Consider the following 25,843-nt stretch of genomic DNA (forward strand, 5'->3'; position numbering starts at 1 on the left):
CTCCGCCTCCCGGGTTCACGCCATTCTCCTGCCTCAGCCTCCCAAGTAGCTGGGATTGCAGGTGCACGCCACCACACCCAGCTAATTTTTGTATTTTTAGTAGAGTTGGGGTTTCACCAGGTTGGCCATGATGGTCTCGATCTCTTGACCTCGTGATCTGCCCACCTCAGTCTCCCAAAATGCTGGGATTATAGGCGTGAGCCACCGCGCCAGGCCGGTCCTTGGACCACTCTTTAAGTAGCCCCTCCTATGGAGAAATTCCTTGTGCTTCTTCTCAAAGTGTTACCCATGTAAAGAGCAGCTAAAACAAACACTGGGTGGCTAAAGCAAACACTTACTGTTGACAGACAGTAAGTGTAGAATGACAGAGTAAGGGAGGGAGGTGACAGATAAATAGATGACTGTTAGATAACAAATCAATACATAGACATCGAATAGAATTATATGAAGGACCTTAAGTAATAACAGCTTTAAAAATTGTCTTTAAAATTAATGTTTTTAAAGCATGGCATGCACAGTACAGTATTTGAAAGAGCAAAAAATATGTATGTCACAAATTAAAGTGTCCCTTCATTCCAGAGTGACACTCCCACTTTGAAGAATCAACCATATTTAAGCATCTATAGGATATGACAACTTATAGTAAAACTGAGACTATAGGAACTTAAAGAAAATGTTGAGTATGGTGCACAGACCAAAGCTGAATTATTTGAGGCCAAATTTTCTTTAGTTTGTTTGTTGGTACTCATTTGAAAGAAACACACACGCACTCATATACCTAAGGCTGTTTTCTGAAATCCAATACATTTCCTGCCTTCTTCTTTCCTCAGTAGTCTTACGACCAGCCTATTTATAGCCCAGGAAAGGAAAAAGCTCCACTGGAGGCAGGAAAACTAAGTTCGGAAAGAATAGGAGGAAGTCTGCCTGCCATTTAGCCAAACAACCTTTAATTCATTGAGCTCAAAGCTGAGCAGCTTCAATGTTGTTGTTAGGCGTAAACAGCTTGCAAATTTCAATTTTTTTTTCCCTCCCCACTTTTGAACTGGATTTGGGCAATGGAGGTGATGACAGCATTTTAGAAGAAAGAACAGGAATTCTAGGTGTTTAGGCACGTTGAAGAGAAACTTGCTAGAGGTGATGAAGCAGAAAGAAAAAGACGATTCACTATAGGGATGAACATTATTGCAGTTCTGCAAATTAAGGTAAGTGTCATTTAAAAATCTGTCTGTTGTTGCGTCTTAATGCACTTCATGAACTATGGATATTAGCCACAGACAATGGATATGATCTGAGGTCCGATCTTTGTGTAACTTTTCAATATGCTTTGCTTATATCTCTGAAGAAATGTAGAAATCAGCCTCGGTTATGACATCTTCAGTTTTTTACAATAAATATTTTAAAACGTTGTTTCTTGACAATGTCTCTATGAACTGTCTTCAGTTTCATTATTATCAGGGGTTTAGATAGTATAAATAATTTCATTGATGATCACCTTTAAAAATATATTTTTGACATTTGTCTGCTTGTCTGCCCTTTTCAAATTGCTGATTAATAATCCCCTTACAATTTCTTTGATCAATAATAGTTTAGAATACCTTTAATAAATAGGCCTTCAAACAGAAATGGACAATTGTATAAAAGTTACATATAAAATTTAAATTTTTCATAAAATTAAGCGAAGATAAAAAAATTTTAATACAGGTTTTTTCTCTTGAACATTGATTTTTCAGACAATGGAGAATCTTCTAGAACCACAAAAAACAGCACTGAATAGTTTCCAGTGATAGAAAGTGTTCATAGTAGTTATGTAGATATAAATTATTATTTCCAAACATTCGTTCATTCTGTTTTGAGTGCCTTGAAAAATGTCACTGGGTTTGGAAATGGTAAGGTCGAAAGGAAATGGATTAAATCCAGGAACAGTTGATGCTGCCCACAAAAACTTGGAAAGCTTCTAGGGACATTCCAAATTCTTTTAACATTCTTTGCCATTAAACAAGCATATTTGTTTAAATGATGCACCATATTTGCATCCGCTGCTGATAATAACCACATTTGTGTCTTGGAGTAACTTGATTAATGTTACCACAATGACTTAACAAAGGAATACGGTTCTGGTGGCTTATTGAAAAGGAAGAACAGAAGGAAATGTGTGGCTGTTGTTTCACCCTATCCCTGTTTGAGATTGGGATGTTTAGAATTTGTCCCAAGAAGATAGCAAAGCTGGAAGCCAGAAAAGCAGAGCCAGCCAGAACCGGCACAGGAGGCCAGGACTCGGCTCTGGCTCAGTGTGGATCCTACTGGCCGTCTTCTTTCCTGGGAGAATTTAAGGGTTATTTTTTACTGATTAGAAAATTATAATTCCATGGAAACTGTTAGAAAGTATAATATGTTTGAATAGAAAGAGCATGATTTCTTAGTTGAACTTAAGTGGTAAAAAAAAAAAAAAAACAGAGGGAAATGAAATTAATCTGAATAAATGTGATAGATCTGAAGAAACAAATAAACCCTCAGCATTTACTTTCAGGACATTCCAGTGCTGCAGAGTCAGTTCTGAGTCCACTTTAGATCTTCCACAGAGTGGAATCTAAGGTGACTTAATTAATTGCCACTCCACATGGCTCTCGTGACAGCAATGTTGCTTACAGCAATTCTCATTTCTGATCAGGTTGAACTTACTTCCCTTAGAGTTTCAAAACAATGTTCACATTTGACACCTTCACATGTTTACATTATGAGAATGAAATTGTTTTAACTGTATGTAAGGTTTAAGAAAGATAAAATTATGAGTTAGATGTATTATTCCAAGAATATATTTTTTCACTTGTAAAAGGCTCATTGCTGTTCATTGGTTTCCAGATGGCCATAGATTTATAAATGTATTCATCGGCCGGGTGTGGTGGCTCATGCCTGTAATCCCAGCACTTTGGGAGACCAGGGCGGGTGGATCACCTGAGGTCGGGAGTTTGAGATCAGCCTGGCTAACATGGTGAAACCCCGTCTCTACTAAATGTACAAAATTAGCTGGGCATGGTGGCACATGCCTATAATCCCTGCTACTCGGGAGGCTGAGGCAGAAGAATCACTTGAACCCGGGAGGTGGAGGTTGCTGTGAGCCGGGATAGCTCCACTGCACTCTAGCCTGGGCAATGGAGTGAGACCTCATCTCCAAATAAACAACAACAACAAAAAGTATTCATGAAATGCCAGGTATTTAAAATATAGTTCTTGGAAACTGCTTAATAGTTCTACAGATTGTTGTGATGTATCTAGAAGCTGCTGAGAACATTTTAAGTTAGAGTAAGCTAATTTTGAAAAAAATTATCACTTTTTTAAGCTTTTTTATTAATTACATAGAAATGTATTGCCTTATTTCCAGAAAAACTCCTACAATCACTATGTGTTTACAGTTTACATAGTAGAGCCAACCCTGGCCTTCACATTTTTTTTTTTTTTTTTTTTTTGAGACGGAGTCTTGCTCTGTAGCCCGGGCTGGAGTGCAGTGGCCGGATCTCAGCTCACTGCAAGCTCCGCCTCCCGGGTTTACGCCATTCTCCTGCCTCAGCCTCCCGAGTAGCTGGGACTACAGGCGCCTGCCACCTCACCCGGCTAGTTTTTTGTATTTTTAGTAGAGACGGGGTTTCACCGTGTTAGCCAGGATGGTCTCGATCTCCTGACCTCGTGATCCGCCCGTCTCGGCCTCCCTAAGTGCTGGGATTACAGGCTTGAGCCACCGCGCCCAGCCTGGCCTTCACATTTAAATACAAGTAAAATTGGGTTACTGAAGGAAGAGACCATGTGAAGCAGCAAGAAATTTAGATGTCACCAAATACGATGTGGAACTTGCGGGATGTGTTGAAGAGGGATGTGGGAGAAGCATGCTAAAGTCTCCTTCTCCTTCAGATGGGAAACTACACCCACCTGCCATCTGGCTTGATGCTGGATGGGGTAGAAGGGTATTGCATGTTGATTCTTGTGTATTTACAGGCACCTTAAATTCAGACAGTTGGCTTTTGGAGACCTTTGTCCTACTGTCTCATCCTGTATTACAGGTCTACAAGCAGCACCACACCTGTTTATTAAGTTTTCTAACTTATAATATAATCTCTATCCTTGATAAACTCAATGTTAAGTTGGAAAAAGGGAAGTATACAGGACACAAGGCATCCTATATGTGGAGCCAAATTAATGATGTAGATAATGAGTGCCACCTAAGGAAGACCTGATCCAGACAGGCTTCATGGAGGCCTGAGGCTGAGCTGGATCTTGGTGAGCAGGAGGAGATCTGATGGATAGAGGGAGATGAGGGCATCTAAGATAAGAATGGAGCTGTGAGCGTGAGCAGAGACAGGAATGGCCTTCCTGCGCCCAAGGAATAGGGCTGCCAGATGAAATACAGGATGCCCAGTTCAATGTGAATTTCAGATAAACAACAAACACTTTTTTAGTCTAAGTGTGCCCTACTGCATGACTGTGTATGAGACCTAGTGCATCGGACCTACTTATACGAAAGTATTATTTGTTGTTTATTGGAAATTCACACTTAGCTGGGGGCCCTGTATTCTGATTTCCCAAATCTGGCAACTCTTCAAGGGAACTGAGAATAAGCCAGCTTGACAGCAGCAGAGGGAATGAGCCTATGGAGCAGGAAAGAAGTGCCTGGAGGAGGCTAGGTTCAGAAGGTGGTGGGACTTTAATGGTGAACTAAGGAGTGGAATTTAAAGACACCTGGGGCCAATGAGAAGTTCTGAAAAGGGAAGTGGCATGCATAAAATCTGCCGGTTGGAGGCAGAACTTGCTGGGGAAGAGATCAGGGCACTGAGGTCTGGGTTCTGATGAAAACAGAGAGAGAGAAGCCCACTGGAGACAAATCTGAGAACAAATTTATGTGTTTTGTAAACTAATTGGGTATGGTTATAGGAGGAGAGAATGTGTTCAAGAGGATGTTATGTTTTATGGCTCCATTCAAAGAAATGGTCAAAGAGACAGCAGCAGGTCAGGGAGTTAGTGAGAGGGATGAGGATTTTGGTTTCAGACATAGGAAATTTGAGGGAATGATGGAATAGTCAGATAGAAATAGTAAGCGAACAGCTGAGAATGGAAAACAGCTTAGGAGGGAGGTAAGAACTGGAAATAAAAATGGCCAACATTTATTGAACACTTACTCTATGTCAAGCCTTTTATCTCCATTATCTCCTTTTGCCTCTGCAGTCATGTATCGGCAGGTTCCATTGCCAGCCACATTTTGTAGTTGAGAAAAGTGAGGTCAGAGAGATTAAGTAACGTGTCCATGATCACATCATTAATGAGAGGCAGATGGAAAATGGAACCACCGTGTGTAGGAGCCAAAGCCCTCACAACTGGGACTCATATACAGAATGTTGAGCCTCTGGCTCTAGATTCACTTTCTCCATCTGCAAAGAGCTAAGGGTGCCAATTGCTCACGCTAGAACCCAGTTTTTAGCCAGATTCCAGGTCTTCTATTGTTCCGAACTTTGGTGGCCCTCATAGAATTCTCCATCTTTTGGTTTCTGTCTCTGAGAAAATGGAAATCGTTTATACCCAGAGGTTCTCCTTATTTATTAATCTCCTGAATTGTTTTTCCCCTTAGTGGGTCATTTTAAATTTTCCCTTGGTTATCTGGTGAAATAAAGATTATGATGAAGAATCTATAATCTCATATAGTTACCTCTTTGTGTGACATGGATGGCTAAAACATACTTATTTTACAAAAATCCCTAATACAATTTTATTAAATTTCATCTTGAGGTTGGACAGTAGATCTCCAAACCCTCCAAACCTGTGGGGTTTTTTTTTTTTATTATTTTTTCCTTTCCTTCAAGACAGGGTCCCCCTCTGTCACCCAGGCTGGAGTGCAGTGGCACAACCTCAGCTTGCTGCAGCCTCCACCTCCAGGGCTCGAGTGATCCTTGTGCCTCAGCCTCCCAAATAGCTGGGACTGTAGGAACACGCCATTGCACCCACTAATTTTTGTATTTTTTAGTAGAAACAGGGTTTCACCATGTTAGCAAGTTGGTCTTGAACTCCTGACCTCAAGTGATTCGCCTGCCTCAGCCTCCCGAAGTGCTGAGATTACAGGTGTGAACCAGGGCACCCAACCTCCAAACTTGTTCTTTAGTGTCTGCTATTTTGTATCCTTTGACCTATGTGTCCCTATTTCCCTTTCTCCCCTCCTCCCACCCTTAGGGACCACTGTTTCATTATGTATCTCTGTGTTTTAGGGTTTAAAAAATATTCCACGTATAAATGAGATCGTGCAATTTTTAGAAAAAGGTTATGCTGAAGAGAAAACAAGACCAAGGGTGTCAACCTCCTCTCCTTGTCCCTGGCTGCCCTCTAGTGGCAATACCAGATAACAACGTTTAGCCCAGAGACCGCAGAGGCAGGCACTAGAAGCAAGCTCCTCAGGAATCCCTAAATAGCATAATCAAGAGTTCGCAGAATCATCTTTGGGCTCTTACATGGGCTGGAGGCTAGTTGTGCTAGAAATTCTGGAAGAAGACCTCGTGGAATTACATACACCCTTACAGCTTGTTGGCCTGAAAGGCATTTTGAATAGACCAGTTTTAGATTTATCTTAAACTTTCTAATCTTTAAAAGTATTTCACCTGTTTACCATTTTAGGCAGGCACATATATTATGTTTGGCTACTAAACTTTCAATGCACATACGTGCCTTTTTATTAAGATTTCCTAGACCTTTGATTCTAAATATTTACTTTAAAATACATAATATGTTAGTAAAAAGCAAAAAGTCTATCTTTTAGGGATCTATTCTTAAAAACATCATAAATTCAGACAATAATGAATGTAAAAGACTCTATTGATAACAGATACATTTTGTAACTAACCTAAATATAAAGGGAATTATTAAATGACATTCCACAATATGAAATTTTATACAGCCATTAAATTACATTATAATATTTAATGACATTGGAAACTGCTCATAGTAAATGTTAAGTGAACATTTACACTTACATTCAGTGAATATAAGAAGTCTACAAAATTATATATATAGTGTGATCCCATTTGCTTAAAAAATATATATGTACATATAGAAAAAGAGGTAAGAGCTAAAAAGTCATACACCAACTGTTAACAATAGAAATTTCTTAGCCTGGCCAATATGGTGAAACCCCATCTCTACTAAAACTACAAAAATTAGCCAGGCGTGGTGGCATATGCCTGTAGTCCCAGCTACTCAGGAGGCTGAGGCAGGAGAATCGCTTGAACCCAGGAGGCGGAGGTTACAGTGAGCCAAGATCGCGCCACTGCACTCCAGCCTGGGTGACAGAGCGAGACTATGCCTCAGAAAAAAAAAAAAAGAAATTTCTGGTTGGTGGGGTAATAGCGATTTTTGATTTTCTACTTTGTCTCCAGGATAAATAAGCATGTACTACTTTTATAATCAGGAACAAAACCCAGTATGTTTTCCAAATGTACAGAGCTAAGTCTGTTCTGATTTCTTGCTGTCATGGCTGACAATATGTCTGTGCTAATGCAGTGCCATTGATGGCCTCTCCTCCAACTAAAGGGCTATATCCTGTTTGTGACAGCGTAATCCATTGTATTGGAAAAGATTATGATGCACTGGCCTGTTCTATGACTTCACTGCATTCATCAGCAACAGGAAACAAAGACATGCACTTTTTTCATAATTGTTTTAGTAATAATTGACAATTGGAGGAAATGAATGGCAGAAAACAATTACGAGCAGACAAGATGGTCAGCAAATCAAACTGGGAAATGCAGGGGAGCCCGTCTCAGCTTTATTCATGCAGCAATTTCAGAACATTACAAAGATACTATTGTTTTGTTCCCAGTCTACTCCTGAAATCACTACTTTTTTTTTTCTTTTTTATCAGCAGTTACACAATTCTTTGCTGGCAGCAATGACTTCCAATGTGTTTTTAATTCAGTAATCCGGTAATCCCACAACAGGGGTTTGGTGCTGAACTTTTCATGTTTATTAATATTCAGGGTCAGTGTGAACGCCTCCCTGTGCGCATCGCCAGTGAAATGCACAGCGATATTGCTGTGACTTCTCTTGCCTTGGAATAACTGCCTGTTGCCCAGACATAGAATCTTAAAAGTGTTACTTTCCATTACATTTATAAATAGAAAATTCATGTTTCTGTTTTTTAAATTGTCCCTGGTCTTCATTTTAATAGCAATGGGCAGGAGAATAAAACAACAAAAACTCAAAACAAGTGAATGGATGATTCAATATCTAGTTTCCATGCCATGAAATGGGCACAAATAACAATCCCTTAGATGATAATGAGGGATGTGTTATCACTTAGGAAACAGTTAAGTAAGGTGGTAACATTTATTTCTTTCTCTTAGTGGCCTGTGTTCGTAGCGGTCTTGTTGGGTATTACTGAAATTCTTTGGATGGGGAAACTAAATGTGCCTGGGCTGTTACATCACTCCAAGTCATACTCTCCTCTGGTGAGCCTGATGTGGAGAAGCAGCAGCTCTGACTTCCAGTTTTAAAGACTACTTACTGATATTACTATTGATTATGGAACACCCTACAGCACTGTCCGGTAGAAATACACACCTGTAATCCCAACAATTTGAGTGGCAGAGGCTGGAAGATCACTTGAACCCAGGTAACCACCCTGGCAACATAGTGAGATCCTGTCTCTAAAAAAAAAAAAAAAAAATAGCTGGGCATGGTGGTACATGCTGCTAGTCCTAGATATTCAGGAGGCTGAGTTGACAAGATTGTTTGAGCACAGTTGTTCAAGTCCACAGTGAGTTATGATCACACCCCGCACTCCAGCCAGGGCAACAAAGTGAGACCCTGTCTCAAAAAAATTTAAAAAATAAAGTAAAATAAAAAATAAAATAGGAATAGAATGTGAGCCACTAATGTGACCTACATAGTTCATTTTACATTTTCTAGTGACTGTGTTTAAAAAATAAAAAGAAACAGATAAAATGAATTTTAATATCATAGTTTAAGGAGTGGGGCATAGTGCCTCACACCTGTAATCCCAGTGCTTTGGGAGGCAAAGGTGGGAGGATTGCTTGAGGTCAGGATTTCAAGAACAGCCTAGGCAGCATGGCAAGACCCTGTCTCTACAAAAAAAAATGTAAACATTAGCTGGGAATGGTGGTAGTCCCATGGTCTACCAGTCCATGGAGTAACTGTAGTCCTAGTTACTCAGGGGGCTGAGGTGAGAGGATTGCTTGAGCCCAGAAGTGCGAGGATACAGTGAACTATGATTGCACCACTGCACTCTAGCATGGGCAACAGAGCAAGACCCTTTCTAAAATAATAATAATATAGTTCATTTAACCAAATATATCCAAGATAACATTTCAACGTGCACCCAATATAAAAAACCACTAATAAAACATTTTCTATTCCCTTTTTTTAATAAGTCTTTGAAAGCCAGTGTGTACTTTATGCTTACTGCATGTCTCAGCTCAGACTAGCCTCATTTCAAGTGCTCGATAGCTTCAGGTGCCTAGTGGCTACTGTATAAGACAGTGCAAGTCGAAACAGAAGAGCTACAGTGCCGCCTACAGCTACATAAATAATGTGAAATTTAGACTATGAGATATTGCTACCTTTTCTGTACTCACAGTCATCTCTATTCCGAAACATTGAGCTGAACATTCTGTATCAAGTAAAATTGAATAGTTGAATAGCAAGCCAAGGACTGGCAGTTTTGGAGACCTGGCTTATTAGAATGATTCAGCTCTTCGCTTGGGCTGGGTAACTGTGGATTCCTCAATTGAGAAATAGGGCAATAGAAGTTTTTAAAAAAATTTTCCAAATTTGAAATCTGGATGATGTGGTTGTAAAAGACTTTATCATAATATTTTCAAGTGAATTTAGGTATAGGAATAAATTCAATTACACCGCCTAAAATTGAGTTCCAAAAACCATTATAGACATTATGCTCCTAATAGTGCCTACAACTTAGTACAAAGAAATAAATCTTTAGCAAAGAAAACACACGCAAGTGCACATGCACACATGCACATACTTCCAACATTGTGACTACTTGCTGATGTCTTTTCTGCATTTTGCATTGTCTTATTTGAAGGATAGGAAGTATGCTATAATAATCTTCTATAACTACTGTGCCTTGGGGACTCTCATGCCAGTCAGCTGGGGTGATAAAGATAGCTTCTGTGTGCTAAATATGGAGATACAAAAATAGAACTGGTGGAAGTGGATAAAATCAGAAGATACTGTAGGTTCTTATGGCCCCACCAGTGGCAGAGACCTGGAAACACAGGTCTCTGAAATCCTGGCAATGAGTTGCAGCCAACTGGAACAATCATATTTTTGGTTCATATCTTATTCCATGAGGATTTGGTTATGAAACTAGAGTTTAACCAGTCAGAAAATTCTGAAATCAAAATAAAAGTTAAAGACATATATAAATAATGACCACTCATTGCCTGATTTACAAATTGGTAATGGTCCAAAAGTTGGTTTTTGATAATTTTCTTGGCCCTCTGAATTCACTTTACATTTTCCCCATAGAAACAAAGTTATAAATAGCGACAGCATACTGCACCTAAAATGCCACCTATCTACAATGAAATTATTACAATGTATTTATAATGTATTATATTATTTATTCTAAATATGTATGCATTTTAAATTATTCAGTGAAATCTATTAATGTATTATTTCTACATTAATATGTTATATCATATTAATATGCTAATAATTATATCACATTAATATATTAATAATATATTAATTAACCAAACAGAAAAAGTATATACTGGATCAACAAAATCACCTTATATTCAAAGCAGCCAACACTAGTAAAGAATCCAGGAAGTGCCAGGTGCTGTACTAGAGTCAGGGACAAGCATAAGAGATAAATCATATTTATCTTGTTTCTTAATGTTGGAGGAAAAGCAAATTTACAAAAGAAAAATGAGGAAATAGATGGAATTCTTTTTTTTTTTAAGGGGACTGCCTTATCTAAGTGACTCTTAGGTAGAGAGACCTTTTTTAGGCTTTTATGTCTAATTTTACAGTTAAACTTTGTACTTGCCTTTTCCTGAAGGACAAAGTATGTCTAACGCTGTTGTTAATGTGTAGCCATACCTTTTTTTGGTTCCCAAATAGGGTAATTTTTTGTTTGTTTGTTTGTCTGTTTTGTTTTTGAGACAATCTCGCTCTGTCGCCCAGGCTGGGGTGCAGTGGTGTGAGCTCCGCTCATTGCAAGCTCCGCCTCCCGGGTTCACGTTTGTCCTGCCTCAGCCTCCCGAGTAGCTGGGACTACAGGCACCCGCCACGGCGCCCAGCTAATTTTTTGTATTTTTAGTAGAGATGGGGTTTCACCGTGTTAGCCAGGATGGTCTCGATCTCCTGACCTTGCGATCCACCAGCCTCGGCCTCCTAAAGTGCTGGGATTACAGGCATGAGCCACCGCGCCCGGCCCAAGTAGGGTAATTTTTTGTGGAAATTTTTTGGTTCCCAAATAGGGTGAGATTTTTCTGAAGTAATACTTGGCTGAGAAGTAGAAGAGAGAAAGGTGAAGAGAATGGTTAGAATTAAATATTCAGACACATGAGAATTGTGCATGATTGTCCCATTCTCCTGGGAGAAAGGGTGGGGAAAACTAGAGGACTGAGCCTCAAGAAATGATCCTCAACAGCCTCTAGGATGGGGAAAAGGAAGGGAGGCAATGTGTGCAACTAGCCTTCACATACAAATTTCTGAGTCAGTTAAAGAAAAATCTTTTGGTGAGTGCCATTAACTGTTGGATCCTGCAGAGACTGCCATTTAAAAAAAATATCACGAGAAAATGAGGAAGACGTGGGCCAGGCGTGGTGGCTCATGCATGTAATCCCAGCACTGTGGGAGGCTGAGGCGGGCAGATCACAAGGTCAGGAGATTGAGACCATCCTGGCTAACAAGGTGAAACCCAGTCTCTACTAAAAATACAGAAAATTAGCCAGGCATTGGTGGCGGGCGCCTGTAGTCCCAGCTACTCGGGAGGCTGAGGCAGGAGAATGGTATGAACCCGGGAGGCAGAGCTTGCAGTAAGCCGAGATGGCGCCACTGCACTCCAGCCTGGGCAACAGAGCGAGAGACTACATCTCAAAAAAAAAAAAAAAAAAAAAAAAAAAAATGAGGAAGAAGTGAGTAAGTCAGGCATGAATGGGCCTGCAGGGAAGGTCAAGAAATCTGGGCTGAGTGGTCCCACAGGTTGATTTCACAAAACAGCAAGAGAATCAGGGACCTACAAGTGAGTTGAGATTATGTAGCGCGAGGAACAGGAGGCTGGGCCAGGGGGACAGACTGTTCTGGAACACTATCTTATTTCTTCTGCTGGAAACTAGGGCTGTTTCTCTGGTAATGGAGGCCCTCTGACAAAGACAAAGCATTGGGTTGTTGTGCCACATGCTACTCAAAGAGGTGCCCCAGCCTTGGAGTGTGCACAATTTTTTTTTTTTTTTTGAGAGAGAGTTTCGCTCAGTCACCCAGGCTGGAGTGCAGTGGCCCAATCTTGGCTCACTGCAACCTCCACCTCCTGAAATCAAGTCATTCTCCTGCCTCAGCCTCCTGAGCACCTGTGATTACAGACATGCGCCACCATGCCTGGCTAATTTTTTGTATTACTAGAGACGAGGTTTCACCATATTGGCCTTGAACTCCTGGTATCAAGTGATCCAACTGCCTTGGCCTCCCAAAGTGCTGGGATTATAGGTGTGAGCCACCGCACCCGGCCCACGTCTGTGTTTTCTATCTGAAACTGTCTCCCCACCTTCTGGTCAATGAATGCATCCTTCCTCAATGTCTTCTCTCCATTTCTTTTGTTTCTAGGATATTTTCTTTTAAAACATCCATATCTCTTCTTTGGCATGGAAACTACACCCAATCTACCTGAACCTGGGGCACCCCTCTGATGACCCATTTGGATTCTCTGATTTCACTGCCAGTATTCTCAGTGAGTATTCTATCACATACCACCTTTATTTTATCACTTCTCTTTCAGATTTTAAACACATAAAATCTGATGGCCTGTTTTCAACCCCACTGAATCTGTGATGTCAGAAACTTTGTAAATGGTGAAATGAAAAACCTTTTTCTTCTTCCTCCTTTGATGATGAAGCTGTCACCAGTCTTGAGTGAATTTGCTCTCTTCAAAAATGCTATAACATTTATATACTGTAATGCTATATAAATACTTTCTTATATATTTAATCCCATGTCTGGTGGTATTTCTTTAATATATTCAACTACTATTTGCCTTTGTGGTTAATTTTCCAAGAGTTTCTTCTCTCAACAACCTAATTATAAATTCCTTCATCTCTGGGCCTTATTTTGTGCTTTAAAAAAAATCCCTCCATGGTACACTAATGTTCATAGCAGCATTATTTATAATAGCTGAAAGGCAGACACAACCAGGCACAACCCACATGTCTATCAACAGATGAAGAGATAAACAAAATGTGGCATAGACATGCAATGGGAAATTATTCAGCCACAAAAAGGGATGAAGTTCTCATATGTGCTAAAATATGAACGTACCTTGAAAATGTCATGCTCAGTGAAATAATCCAGACACAAAAGAGCAAATATTATATGATTCCACTTATGTGAAATATTTGCAATATGCAGATTCGTAGAAACAGAAAGTAGGTTAGAGGTGACTGGGCGTTGGGGGAGAAGGGAGAATACAGAGTTATTTCTTTTTTCTTTTTTTTTGGGATGAAGTCTCACTCTGTCGCCCAGGCTGGAGTGCAGTGGCACGATGTCAGCTCACTGCAAGTTTCGCCTCCTGGGTTCACGCCATTCTGCCTCAGCCTCCTGAGTAGTTGGGACTGTAGGCACCCGCCACTATGCCCAGCTAATTTTTGTGTTTTCAGTAGAGACAGGATTTCACCTTGTTAGCCAGGATGGTCTCAATCTCCTGACCTCGTGATCCACCCGCCTCGACCTCCCAAAGTGCTGGGATTACAGGCGTGAGCCACCGCGCCCGGCCAAGAGTTATTTCTTAACAGTTGTAAAGTTTCTGTTTGGTGTGATAAAAGTTTTGCAAATAGTGGTGATGGTTGCATAACACTGTGAATGTAATTAATACTACTGAATAGTACACATAAAAATGGTCAAAATAGCAAATTTATGCCATATATATTTTATTACAATTTTAAAATTAACTATATAATATAACAAAACCCAGTGAATTGTATGGTATGTGAATTATGTTTCAATAAACCTATTTTAAAGAAATCCCTCCGGGAACCAGATATAATCTTACATATAATAAATGTTTAAGTAATATTTTGTATCATTTGTTGTAATGAGATTCATTAGGACACAAATTTATATGTGGTAGAGATTAGACATGTTTTTCAAATTATACATACCAGATAAGTGATTACTCTCTGTTTAGGGCTTTAGGTAGGTTTAGACAAAAGCCAAGTGCTGTGCAAGTGTGAATTGAGACCTTAAACCATGTCTTAATCATTTCTACCTCTCCTAGATTACCAGACATAAGATCAGGTGCATGACACATACCAATTTCCTAATCTTAAATTTGGTGAATGAATGAATGAAAGTATTAACAAAGCATACAGAGTTACTTTGCATACATATGCATACATGTTTTTTCTCAACCAACCTTTCATCATTACAACTGAGACATTATTTTTTCAGACATCTACTTTTAAGACATAATACATTATACTATGTAAAGAGTACAGGGTACTGTGCAGACATCTAGAAAAAAAACATGTTTGATGATATATGACAGAATATTTGATGACATTGGAATATTTAAGAATGTTTAGGCCAGGCACGGTGGCTCATGCCTGTAATCCCAGCACTTTGGGAGGCCAAGGGATCAGATCATGGGGTCAGGAGATTGAGACCATTCTGGCCAACATGGTGAAACCCCATCTCTATTAAAAACACAAAAATTAGCCGGATATAGTAGTGCATGCCTGTAGTCCCAGCTGCTGGGGAGGCTGGGTAGGAGAATGGCTTGCACCCAGGAGGCAAAGGTTGCAGTGAGCTGAGATTACACCACTGCACTCCAGCCTGGTATGATATATAGTAAATAGAAAATGCAAACTTTTGTATATTTGCCCATTATGCATTTTAGTAAAGATAAGAAAGATATTTTATTACTTATTTCTGTGTAACAAATCATTCCAAAACTAAGTGCCTTTAAACAACCGTAATCATTTATTACCTCGCATGATTTCTATGGACCAGGAATTCAGGAGAAGGTCAGATTAAGGAGTGTCATTTGTAAGGTTGCGGTCAGATGTCACTTGGGACTAGAGTCTTCGGAAGACTCAATCAGGACTAGAGATTTACTTTTCATTCTTTATTTCCAGCCCCCAAACTTTATTAACATATTGACATACTAAAATTGTATATATTTATGATGTAAAACATGATGTTTTAATATATGTACACATTTCAAAAGGATCAAATCAGCTATTTAACATACTTATCACCTCACATACCAATTATTATTTTTGTGGTGAGAACATTTAAGATATATACTGTTAGCAATTTTCAAGTATACAATACAATATTATTAACTTATAGTCACCATGCTGTACAACAGAACTCATACATCTTGTCAAACTGAAATTTTGTACCCTTTGATCAAAATCTCCTCATTCTTAGCCCTTCCCAGTCCCTTGCAACCCTCATTCTACTCACTGTCTCTGAGTTCAACTTTTTAAGATTCCACATAAAAATGAGATCCTGCAGAACTTGTCTTTCTGTGTCTGGCTTATTTCACTTAGCGTAATATTCTCCAAGTTTATCCATGTTGTTGCAAATTACAGAATTTTCTTATTCTTTAAGACTAAATAGCATTCCATTGTATATACCACATTTTCTTTATCCATTCATCTGTCAATGGATGCTTAGGTTGATTCCACATCTTGGCTATTGTAAATAATGCCACAGTGAACATGGGGTGTAGGTATCTCTTTGACATGCTGATTTCATTTTCTTTGGATAAATACTCAGAAGTGGGATTGCTGAAGTATATGATAGTTCTATTTAAAATTTTTTTTTCTTTGTAAGACGGAGTCTTGCTCTGTCGCCCAAGCTGGAGTGTAGTGGTACAATCTCAGCTCACTGCAACCTCCGCCTCCTGGGTTCAAGCAATTCTCCTGTCTCAGCCTCCTGAGTAGCTGGGATTACAGGTGCAAAGCACCTCCACTCCCAGCTAATTTTTGTATTTTTAGTAGAGATGGCGTTTTGCCATGTTGGCCAGCTGGTCTCCAACTTCTGATCTCAGGTAGTCCACCCACCTTGGCCTCCCAAAGTGCTGGGATTACAGGTGTGAACCACCTCGCCTGCCCTATTTTTAACTTTTTGAGGAACCTCCATATTGTTTTCCTTAATGACTGTACTAATTAGATTCCCGCCAACAGTGTGTAAGGATTTCCTTTTTGATTGGTATGTGAGGTGATAAGTATGTTAAATAGCTGATTTCTTTTTTGCTGCATCTTCACCAACACTTGTTCTCTTTTGTCTTTTTTGATAATACCCATTCTAACAGGTGTGAGGTGATACTTCCTTGTAGTTTGAGTTTGCGTTTCCCTGGTGATTAGTGCTGTTGAGCATTTTGTTTGTTTGTTTTTTTGACGGAGTCTCGCTGTGTCACCCAGGCTGGAGTGCAGTGGTGCCATCTCAGCTCATTGCAAGCTCCGCCTCCCAGGTTCACACCATTCTCTCACCTCAGCCTCCCAAGTAGCTGGGACTACAGGTGCTTGCCACCATGCCTGGCTAATTTTGTTTTTGTAATTTTAGTAGAGATGGGGTTTCACCGTGTTAGTCAGAAGGTCTCGATCTCCTGACCAGGATGGTCTCGATCTTCTGACCTCGTGATCTGCCCATGATCAGCCCCCCAAAGTGCTGGGATTACAAGTGTGAGCCACTGCGCCCAGCTGAGCATTTTTTCATATACCTGTTGGCCATTTGTATTTCTTCTTTTGAGAAATATTGATTCAAGTCCTTTACCCATTTTAATAACTTGAATTATTTGTTTTATTGCTATTGAAATGCTTTGAGTTTCTTACATATTTTGGATATTGGTCCCTTATCAGATATAATATATAGTTTGCAAATATTTTCTCCCATTCCATAGGCTGGCTCTACATTCCGTTGATTATTTACGTTGCTGTGCAGAAGCATTTTTGTTTGATGCAATCTTGGAGTCATATCCAAGAAGTCATCGCCCAGACCAATGTCAAGATTTTTCCCTATGTTTTCTTGTAGTAGTTTATTATAGTTTCAGGTGTTAAGTTTAAGTTTTTAATCTATTTTGAGTTTACATTTTAATCTATTTTGAGTTCCTTTTTGTATGTGACATAAGGGTTCAATTTCATTTACTGCTGCTTTCAAAGTTTTTTTTTGTCTTTTGAGAATTTGATTGTAATGTGTCTTGGTGAAGATCTCTCTATATTTAATCTGCTTGGGGCTATTTGGGCTTCATGGATCTGGATGCTCATTTGCCTCTCCAGATTTGGGAAGTTTCTTATCATTATTTCTTTACATAAAGCATTCTTCTGTTTTCCTTTCTTTGCTACTTTTGTGAATCCCCTAATGTATGTATTGGATTGCTTGATGTTGTCTCATATATCGTATTGGCTTTTTTCATTCTTACTTATTCTTTGTTGTTGTTGTTGTTTCTCTGGCTGAATATTACAAATGATCTGTCTTTGAGCTCACTGATTCTTTTTTCTGTTTGATTGAGGCTACTGTTGAAGCTCTCTATGGAATTTTCAGTTCCATTACTATGTTGCTTAGATCCAGAATTTCTGCCTTGTTCTTTTTTATGGTTTCTATACCCTCATTGAATCCCCTATTTTGCTTTCATATTGTTTTCATGATTTGATTTAGTTATCTGTATTCTCTTATAGCTCACTGAGCTCTAAGATGATTATTTTGAATTCTTTGACAGGCATTTCATAGACCTCCATTTCTTTAGGGTCAGTTACTTAATTTTGTTGTTTGGTGGTATTGTTTCCCCTATTATTCACTATCTTTGTGCCTATCTGTTGATGTCTATGCATATGAAGAAGTAAGCACCTATTCTACTTTTTCCATATTGGCTTTGGAAAACCCTCACCAGTCAGTACCCAGAGATTCTGGGTGGGTTGTTAGGTGGAATCTGAGGGCAGGCTTGCTCCTGTATTCTCAGGCAAGTTGCCTTGGTGCCTGAGTCAGCAGGCAGGAAGGCCTGGAGCTTGGATTTCCTGGGGTGGGCCTGGATTCTGGGTTCATGGGAATGAATCTGGATCCTGTGTTTGCAGGGGCTGGTCTGAAGTCTGGGTTCATGGGGGCCAACCTGTCCCTAAGATGGGCCTTGAGCCTGATCACAGAGGCCCACTTTGTGCTAGGATGGGTCTGGAGCCTGAGTCCACACAAGGGCTAGCGTGGTTACTGGGACTTGCCTGAAGCCTGTGTCCACAGGGGTTGGCCTAGTGGTTGAGCTGCTGTGGCAGACATGGCTCTGGACTGGGTGTAGAGCCTAGGGCTGTTGAATTGGTGTGGTGGTTGAATGGAGCTGAAACCTGATGCTGTAGAGGCCTGCTTGCAGCTTGGGGTCATAGGGGCTGGCCCAGCATTAGGGTGGCCCTGGATGCTCTTATCCACAGGTGCTAGCCTAGACCCTGGGATCATGAGGGCTGCTCTGGCACTGGATTTTACTGAACTGGGCCCGATGCTGGGGTCCACAGCAAAGTAAGGTGTTCAGTTCACTCTCCTTCCCCCACAGGGGGAGTATCTTTCTCTGTGCTGTGCACCCCTTTGGGGAGGGGTGATATGAGTAATATGAAACTCTTTCTCATCCTCTTCAATGTGCTTTTTCTTATTTCTGTACTACACCCTAACTATGTAATCTCTCACTGGGATTCTTTAGTTCTTGAGAGGGTACATTCATGCATGGATAGTTGTTCAAATTGGTGTGTCTGCAAGGGGATATGTGCTGGAAAATACTATTCCACCATCTTGCTGAGGTCTGCTTTTGAGGTGGCTTACTTACATGGCTGGCAGGTTGGTGCTGGTTGTTAGCTAAGGACTTCGGTTCCTTTCTTTGTGGACTTCTCCATGGGGCTTATTGAATGCTCTCATAAGGTGGCATCTGACTGGCTTCTTTCAGAGTGAGAGATTCAAGAAACCAAGATGAAAGATGCAAGGCTTTTTATGACCTTGCGTTGGAAGTCATACATCGTCACTTTTCATGTATCCTATTGGTCACACAGGGTCAGTCCTGATTCATCATGAGCAAGGACTACATGAGGATATGTAAGGATCTTGGGAGGCCATCTGTAGATTACCACACGTATATGCCAAAATAATTTTATAAAAGATGTAATTAAAATTGATCTTATTTTTCTTCTTTGCACTTTTCTATACTTACAAGTTTTTTTATGATAAACACATATGATTTTTGAAATTACACACATACAAATCAATAAGGTGGGGTTTTTTTTTTGGCTTAAACAAGATAAATTTACTTATGTTTCACTATCCTGGAGGCTGAAGTTCAAGATCAAGGTGTCAGCCAGTTTGGTTTCTCTTAAAGTTGTCTCTGTGGATTGAGATGGCTATGTTTTTAACTGTCTTCTTCTTCTTTTAAGTAAAAGTTATTATTTTAAAAGCCATACATAGTCCAGAGATGAGTGAGTCAATTCTTGTTACTTTGATATAACACTGATGTCAAGTTCAAGATCACGGTGTCAGCAGGTTTGGTTTCTGTTGAAGTTGTCTCTGTGGATTAAGATGGCTGTGTTTTTCACTGTCTTCTTCTACTTTTTAAGTAAAGGTATTTTTTAAAAAGCCATACATAGTCCTGAGAGGAGTGAGTGAATTCCTGTTACTTTGATATGACATCGATGCATCTATGCTTTTCTCTGTTTGATGTAACCCTGTAACTCAGGAAAGGAGAATTTGTATGGGAGGAGAGATGGTTTTAAATACAGAGCATAAGACTGGAAAGATGTGGCCAAGGTAGAGAGTCTAGGGTAGACATGGCAGTATTTGGGCCCCAAGAGCCAGAGACATCAAAATGGATTAAGAATATTATAAAAAGCAATGAGTGTGTTATAAAGATTTTGAGCTTCCAGCTGAAGACGGGCTTAACACACACATTATCTACCTTTGTTTCCTTTTGAAACCCCATTAAGATGAGATCAAAGGCTTTTTGCACAAGTGGGAGATCACCCATCTCTCATCATAGCAGAAGGCTAGAAGTTTATTCTCTCGACAGGGTAAAATATAGGGTTTTTAGGCTGGGGGCCCCTGGTCTGTGGACCATGCCCACCTAAAGGCATATTACACTTGAACTGGAATATTAACTGAAAAGTTCTCCCTCTCAGCTATAGAGAAGGCAGAAAATATAACTGCTGATAGTTTGTAAGTTTTATACCTTGTATCTTGGCCACAGAAAAAGGATTTTCTGGTTCTGTGTTCTAAAAATTCGAGGAAGGGAGTCATTTGGTTAGGGAATCATCCACCTCAATCACATGCTTACTCCTGGAATACTCAAATGTGGTCACAAAAAGAGAGGGACTATGATTGGCTCAGTTTGAGTCACATGCTCATCTGGGCCAAGGTATATGGGGCAGATGGGGTGGTTGAAGGTGGTGATGGAGGAGAGTGGGAATGTGAGGAAGACAATGGCATAGATGTCAACTATAGCTTCTCACCCTCTTCTATAGGAGATGATGTCATGTAGGCAAAGGTCCATGAAAGCTTAAAACAGTCTTATGAATGTAAGAAAAAAGTCCACTTTACCATACATTATGGTTTTTCAAAGAAGATTTTTCTATATGATTTCAATTCTTCTTAAGAATTTCATGAAACAAACATTGCCATTCTCATCTTGTTGCTTGATCATTGAGGTGAACTCGTAATGGTAATGTTCTGGACTCAATCACTGTCCCTTGAGTGGATTAAGGCAGGGCTGGATAAGAAGCTATATCTTTTGATTCTTAGTCCTGTCAATTTTTATTTTATCATCCCAGTGATCAGTATGGGATCCCAAATTCGTAGATAATTGGGCTGGGAATGATATCTGGAGAGATGCTGCTTACAGTAAATGAACTGCATTAATGTCCATAGTTTCCTAGTATCTCACCCACAATTCCCTCAACATCAGTCCCAACACATGTAAAATCGATAGAGACTGGGAAAGTGCCGCCAAATGCAGACCGCCTGAGGAGTTATGTGTCCTACTTTTGGAATAAGACTGAAGGATTAACTTCTGGGAAGGACTTTCCATCTCTTTTCCTCGATAAGATTGATTAAAACCATCTAACCAAGTTTTGCAGACTGTATGAAAGAACCAATGAATTGTATCATCTGGCCTGGTTTTGTTCAAATTCCTTAGAGGAGCTCTAGCTTTTTCTATTCAGGAAAGCAATCTTCACCATGACACCTCCTGGGGGGAAGAACAGCTAGGAGGTCCCAGAGGTTAGCCCCACCCTGCCCCGAGTGTCTCATTTTAGGTAGCAAGCGGTACATCATTTTCAATAAACCAGCTGGATATCAGTTAGACCATTTCACATGCATTTAATTTACCCTTTTGCTGAAATCGTGGCATGGAAACATTATTTTTCTTTGCCAGTTCTCTTTTGTCTCCTTTCCACTTCTCCCACCCTCTCCTCTTCCCACCAAAGTTACTTTCCTTTGTTATTTTTGGTATAAAGAACTTTCCTTCAATTAATTTCAAGGCTTCAGAAAAGCAGTTAAAAGAAGTTGAGTTGGGAAGAGGTATCTGATCCTCTTACTACACACATATAGCCCTACACCTGTGGAACTGAACTGAGTAAAAATGGATCTATCTTTTTGTTTGTTATGTAATGATAGTCTTTACATTTTAATGGCGAGTTTAGACCATCGACACTGTGATGATTGAGATATTAATGTTATTTTTTATTTTCAATTAATCATTCTCTCTCTCCTGACTTCTTTTGGATATTTCAAATTTTCTTTATTCCAATTTTTCCCCTCGATTGGTTTGAAAGTTACATAATCTATATCTTTTTCAGTCTTCAGTCTTATGAATAACATAAAGACCTTAGGAACTTTAAATTCAGATCTCAGTCTTCCATCTTACTCCTGTTGAAAATTTTAGTTCCACTCTCTTTGTTTTAAACAGGTTTGTTAAGGTATAATTGATATATGATAATCCACACATATTTAAAGTATACAGTTTGAGGTCTTGACATATTTATATATCCATGAGATAATCACCACAATTTTTTAAAAACTTATTTTTCTAAAAATAATTAATCCAGTTCACACACAGGCATAACTGGTTGCATGTTACCAAGGTCTACTATTTTTATGTAAGCTTGTTTTACTTAAAGAGTTCTGTAGCTTCCGCACAAAAGTAACTATGATAATCACCATTCATCAAAGTCTACTAGGCATTGTGCAAAGTGCTTTCTTTCTTTTTTGAGATGGAGTCTGGCTTTGTCGCCCAGGCTGAAGTACAGTGGCCTATCTTGGCTCACTGCAGCCTCTGCCTCCCGGGTTCAAGCGATTCTTGTGCCTCAGCTTCCCGAGTAACTGAGATTACAGGTGTGGATAGAGATGGGGTTTCCCTATGTTGGCCAGGCTGGTCTCAAACTCCTGACCTCGAGTGTTCCACCTGCCTCAGCCTCCCAAAGTACTGGGATTACAGGTGTGAGCCGCCATGCCCGACCACTAAGTGCTTTCGTCACACTAATTATTTCCCATTGTTTTCTTTATTGTTTTCAATTTTTAATTATAGAAGCAATCCAAGTTTGTTATAAATGAATATACTCAACTAAAATTAGTCATATTTTTTTAAAAAGACCTGGAACCCTCATTTTTTCTTCAGAGTGGATATATGTTTATGGTTTGTTGTCACTGCAGATATTTTATGTGCATTTGAAAACACGTTTTATTGTACTAAAAATGAGGCTAAATGCTTAGTGGTTTTTTTTTTCAGCCCATTTTTTAAACTTACTGCATCAAGACCATCTTTCTATTTCATCCTTTTCATGGCTACATGATGTATACAACTTTGAATGAATGCATTAAGATTGTTTTGATGAATCGCCTCTTTTTTTTAGGTTCCTTCCTGCCTTTTTTTTTTTTTTTTTTTTTGATATTACAAATGTCATGTCATTTTTATAAGATGAAATCTTGATGTGGAATGCATTATTTCCAACCTTCACTGCCACCCTTTGAGTTGGGCATTATCATTTCCTTTTCACAAATGAGGAATTTTATTCTTAAAGGCTTAAGTGACTTACTTGGCTCTTAAGTGACTGACTGGGGAACGAGAATCCTGGTTTCCTGTTCCTGGTGGGCAGCATTCTTACGCCTCACCACACTACCTCTCCTACTAGTTTAGAAAATGCTTTAAAAAAGTTTTTAAGTATATTTATAATGAAATTGTCAGGAGGATTGCTGGGAATTTTCAGCAAATAGTAGCCTATGGAATTAGAATGCAGGGGACATATTTCAGGCAATTTATATTTTCACCAGAAAATATAAATTCTTCAACTGAAGACTCTAATGTGAGCGCTGAGGAGCTATTTATAGCAGGTGACTTTTGAGCACCCTGGGGAGGTTGTGAAATAGCTGTCTATCACAGGCAGCTAGGAACTGCTTGCCTACCTTTTTTGTTATTCTGAAAGAAAGGATACAGACCATCTGGGCCAGTAAGTTGGGTCCAAAATCGGACTTACGTTTATTTTACTTAATAAATGTGTTCTTGAATCATATGAGTTGAATTTTGGTTGGTTGAATGCCATTTTTAGTGCACCAGGGGTGCACACATTTCTTGTAATACTTTAATGAGTAGCTTTCTAAAACAAAGAATGCTTTGGCAATGTGAATAATTTTCCCTTAATTTATTTTGAATATAATTTATTATTTTTTCTGTGCAGCAGGGTACCTTGTGCTCAGTTGTTTGTGTTTTAGAATGTGTTGGCTGGTGTAGCCATATCAGTCAGCAGTAACATGGAATATAGACGCTATTAAAAATATAGACAGATATATTTCAACCTCTCACTACAAAGCCCCAAATCAAACTACGTGGTGAAGCCATGTAATTCAGAAGAGTTGGGTATACATACAATTCCATGCCAGGAGGAGTGTAGCTGTAGATACTGGGTGCCCCTTGCCCCTGTTTAGATAGTGGACCCTATTCCTGCCTCAGATGGTATGTGGAAGAGCTGGCTCTTCAGTTTCCAAGGCCACAGTGCAGAAAATAAGGTAGAAACAAGTGAGGTGACTGACCTTTTTTTCACCAGCACCACTGCATGCTGTGAAAGTGTAATAAAATGTTTTCAGTCCAACCTTAACATTTTTGTCCTTAATAGCACATCAGTTCACATTTGCTCATTAAAAAAAATTGCTTTTACCCAATCAGCAATTGATTCCATGGCTTTAGAGTTCATCGAAATTGTGGTATGTGCAGATAATAAAGACTAACACCTGGCAAATAGATGCTAACTTTTAACTGTAACAAATTTTAATCAGTTGGATTTAAGATACGTTTTTTTAGAAATTATGATTCTACATGAAAAAAAGCTAACATTTTTAACATAAACGATTTCGTAAATATGCCTGGTGGGATATAATGCTGAAATGAATTTTTAGAGCCTCTCATATTATAATCTTGATCCTCAAAGTGGACATTTCTCAGACTTTTTTTTCTTTATTTTTGAAATGGAGTCTCGCTCTGTCACTCTGTCGCCCAGGCTGGAGTGCAGTGTCTCGATCTCGGCTCACTGCAAGCTCTGCCTCCCATGTTCACACCATTCTCCTGCCTCAGCCTCCTGAGTAGCTGGGACCACAGGCACCCACCACCACGCCCGGCTAAATTTTTGTATTTTTAGCAGAGATGGGGTTTCACTGTCTTAGCCAGGATGGTCTCGATCTCCTGACCTTGTGATTCACCTGCCTCGGCCTCCCAAAGTGCTGGGATTACAGGCGTGAGCCACTGTGCCCGGCCAAGATCTTTTAAGTCTATAACTTTGCATTGCTTTTAGTTCATTTTTGGAACAATAACGGGAAATATAGAGCATTAAAGGTAAACAAAGCTAGACACTAATTAAAGTGGTAAGGACATTTTAATCAGTTATAACTATTATAATAGGGAAAACAGTCCAGTGTGAACTGAGCTTAACTTTGATTTGTACAGAAGTGACTGGGCATTTTTAAGGGAGAATAAGGGAGTGGGGAGGGGACAAGGAGAGCCTCAGTAAAGTCAGGAAAGTGAAAAATTACAAAGGGTTGGTCAGTGTAAATGCAATTAAGCCAGCTGTGTCTGCTAGCTGAAGATGCTGAAGTTAGGATTCTGTCTTTCCAGAGAGACTGGGGGACAGAGGCCTTATCCTCTGTTGTTGACTGGAACAAACAATAAAATTTTTTGGCAGCCTTGAGTTCTCTCCAAACTCCATATTAGAGTTTGTTCAAGTCTTTATAGGCCAGGATTGAGGCCTAGTTGAGAAGAGAGCTCAGGGGAGCCTGGCTAGAGTTTGGTCAAGGAAAGAATCTTTGTCAATTGTAAATGAATAACTTTGCAATCCCAATACTGCCAATTTTGGAACTTTATACAATGGAAATAAAAGCACTAGCAACTAAAAATACATGTACCAGGATGTTTAGTGCAACACTGCTCATAGAAGCAAAAACTGGGAACATTTTGAATATTCAGATAATGAATAAACTATGATATAACTATACTGTGGAGTAGAATGCAACTATTAAAAAGAATAAATCAAATCTGTATGATTGACTTTGGAGCCAATATAAATGACCATGATACATTATTAAGGGAAAAATCAATTTACAGAGTAATGGGGTT

The 25,843-nt window shown here is 39.5% G+C and overlaps 1 protein-coding gene across 4 annotated transcripts in view; it reads left to right on the top strand.

Annotated features, from left to right (window-relative positions):
* Nucleotides 1–940: 940 nt before the first annotated feature.
* Nucleotides 941–25,843, top strand: part of RASGRP3 (RAS guanyl releasing protein 3) — a 128,834-nt gene continuing 103,931 nt past the window's right edge. For 3 of the 4 annotated variants that reach the window (XR_012095260.1, XM_038006782.2, XM_038006781.2), the window contains exons 1-2: nucleotides 942–1,202; nucleotides 12,838–12,961. The gene's annotated coding sequence lies outside the window, so the exon portion shown is untranslated. Of the gene's footprint in view, nucleotides 1,203–12,837; nucleotides 12,962–25,843 lie in introns of all 4 variants that reach the window. The other variant, XM_073022920.1, reaches the window with a different exon arrangement.

The sequence above is a fragment of the Chlorocebus sabaeus genome, chromosome 14 (genome assembly GCF_047675955.1).
Source record: "Chlorocebus sabaeus isolate Y175 chromosome 14, mChlSab1.0.hap1, whole genome shotgun sequence".
Lineage (NCBI taxonomy): Eukaryota > Metazoa > Chordata > Mammalia > Primates > Cercopithecidae > Chlorocebus > Chlorocebus sabaeus.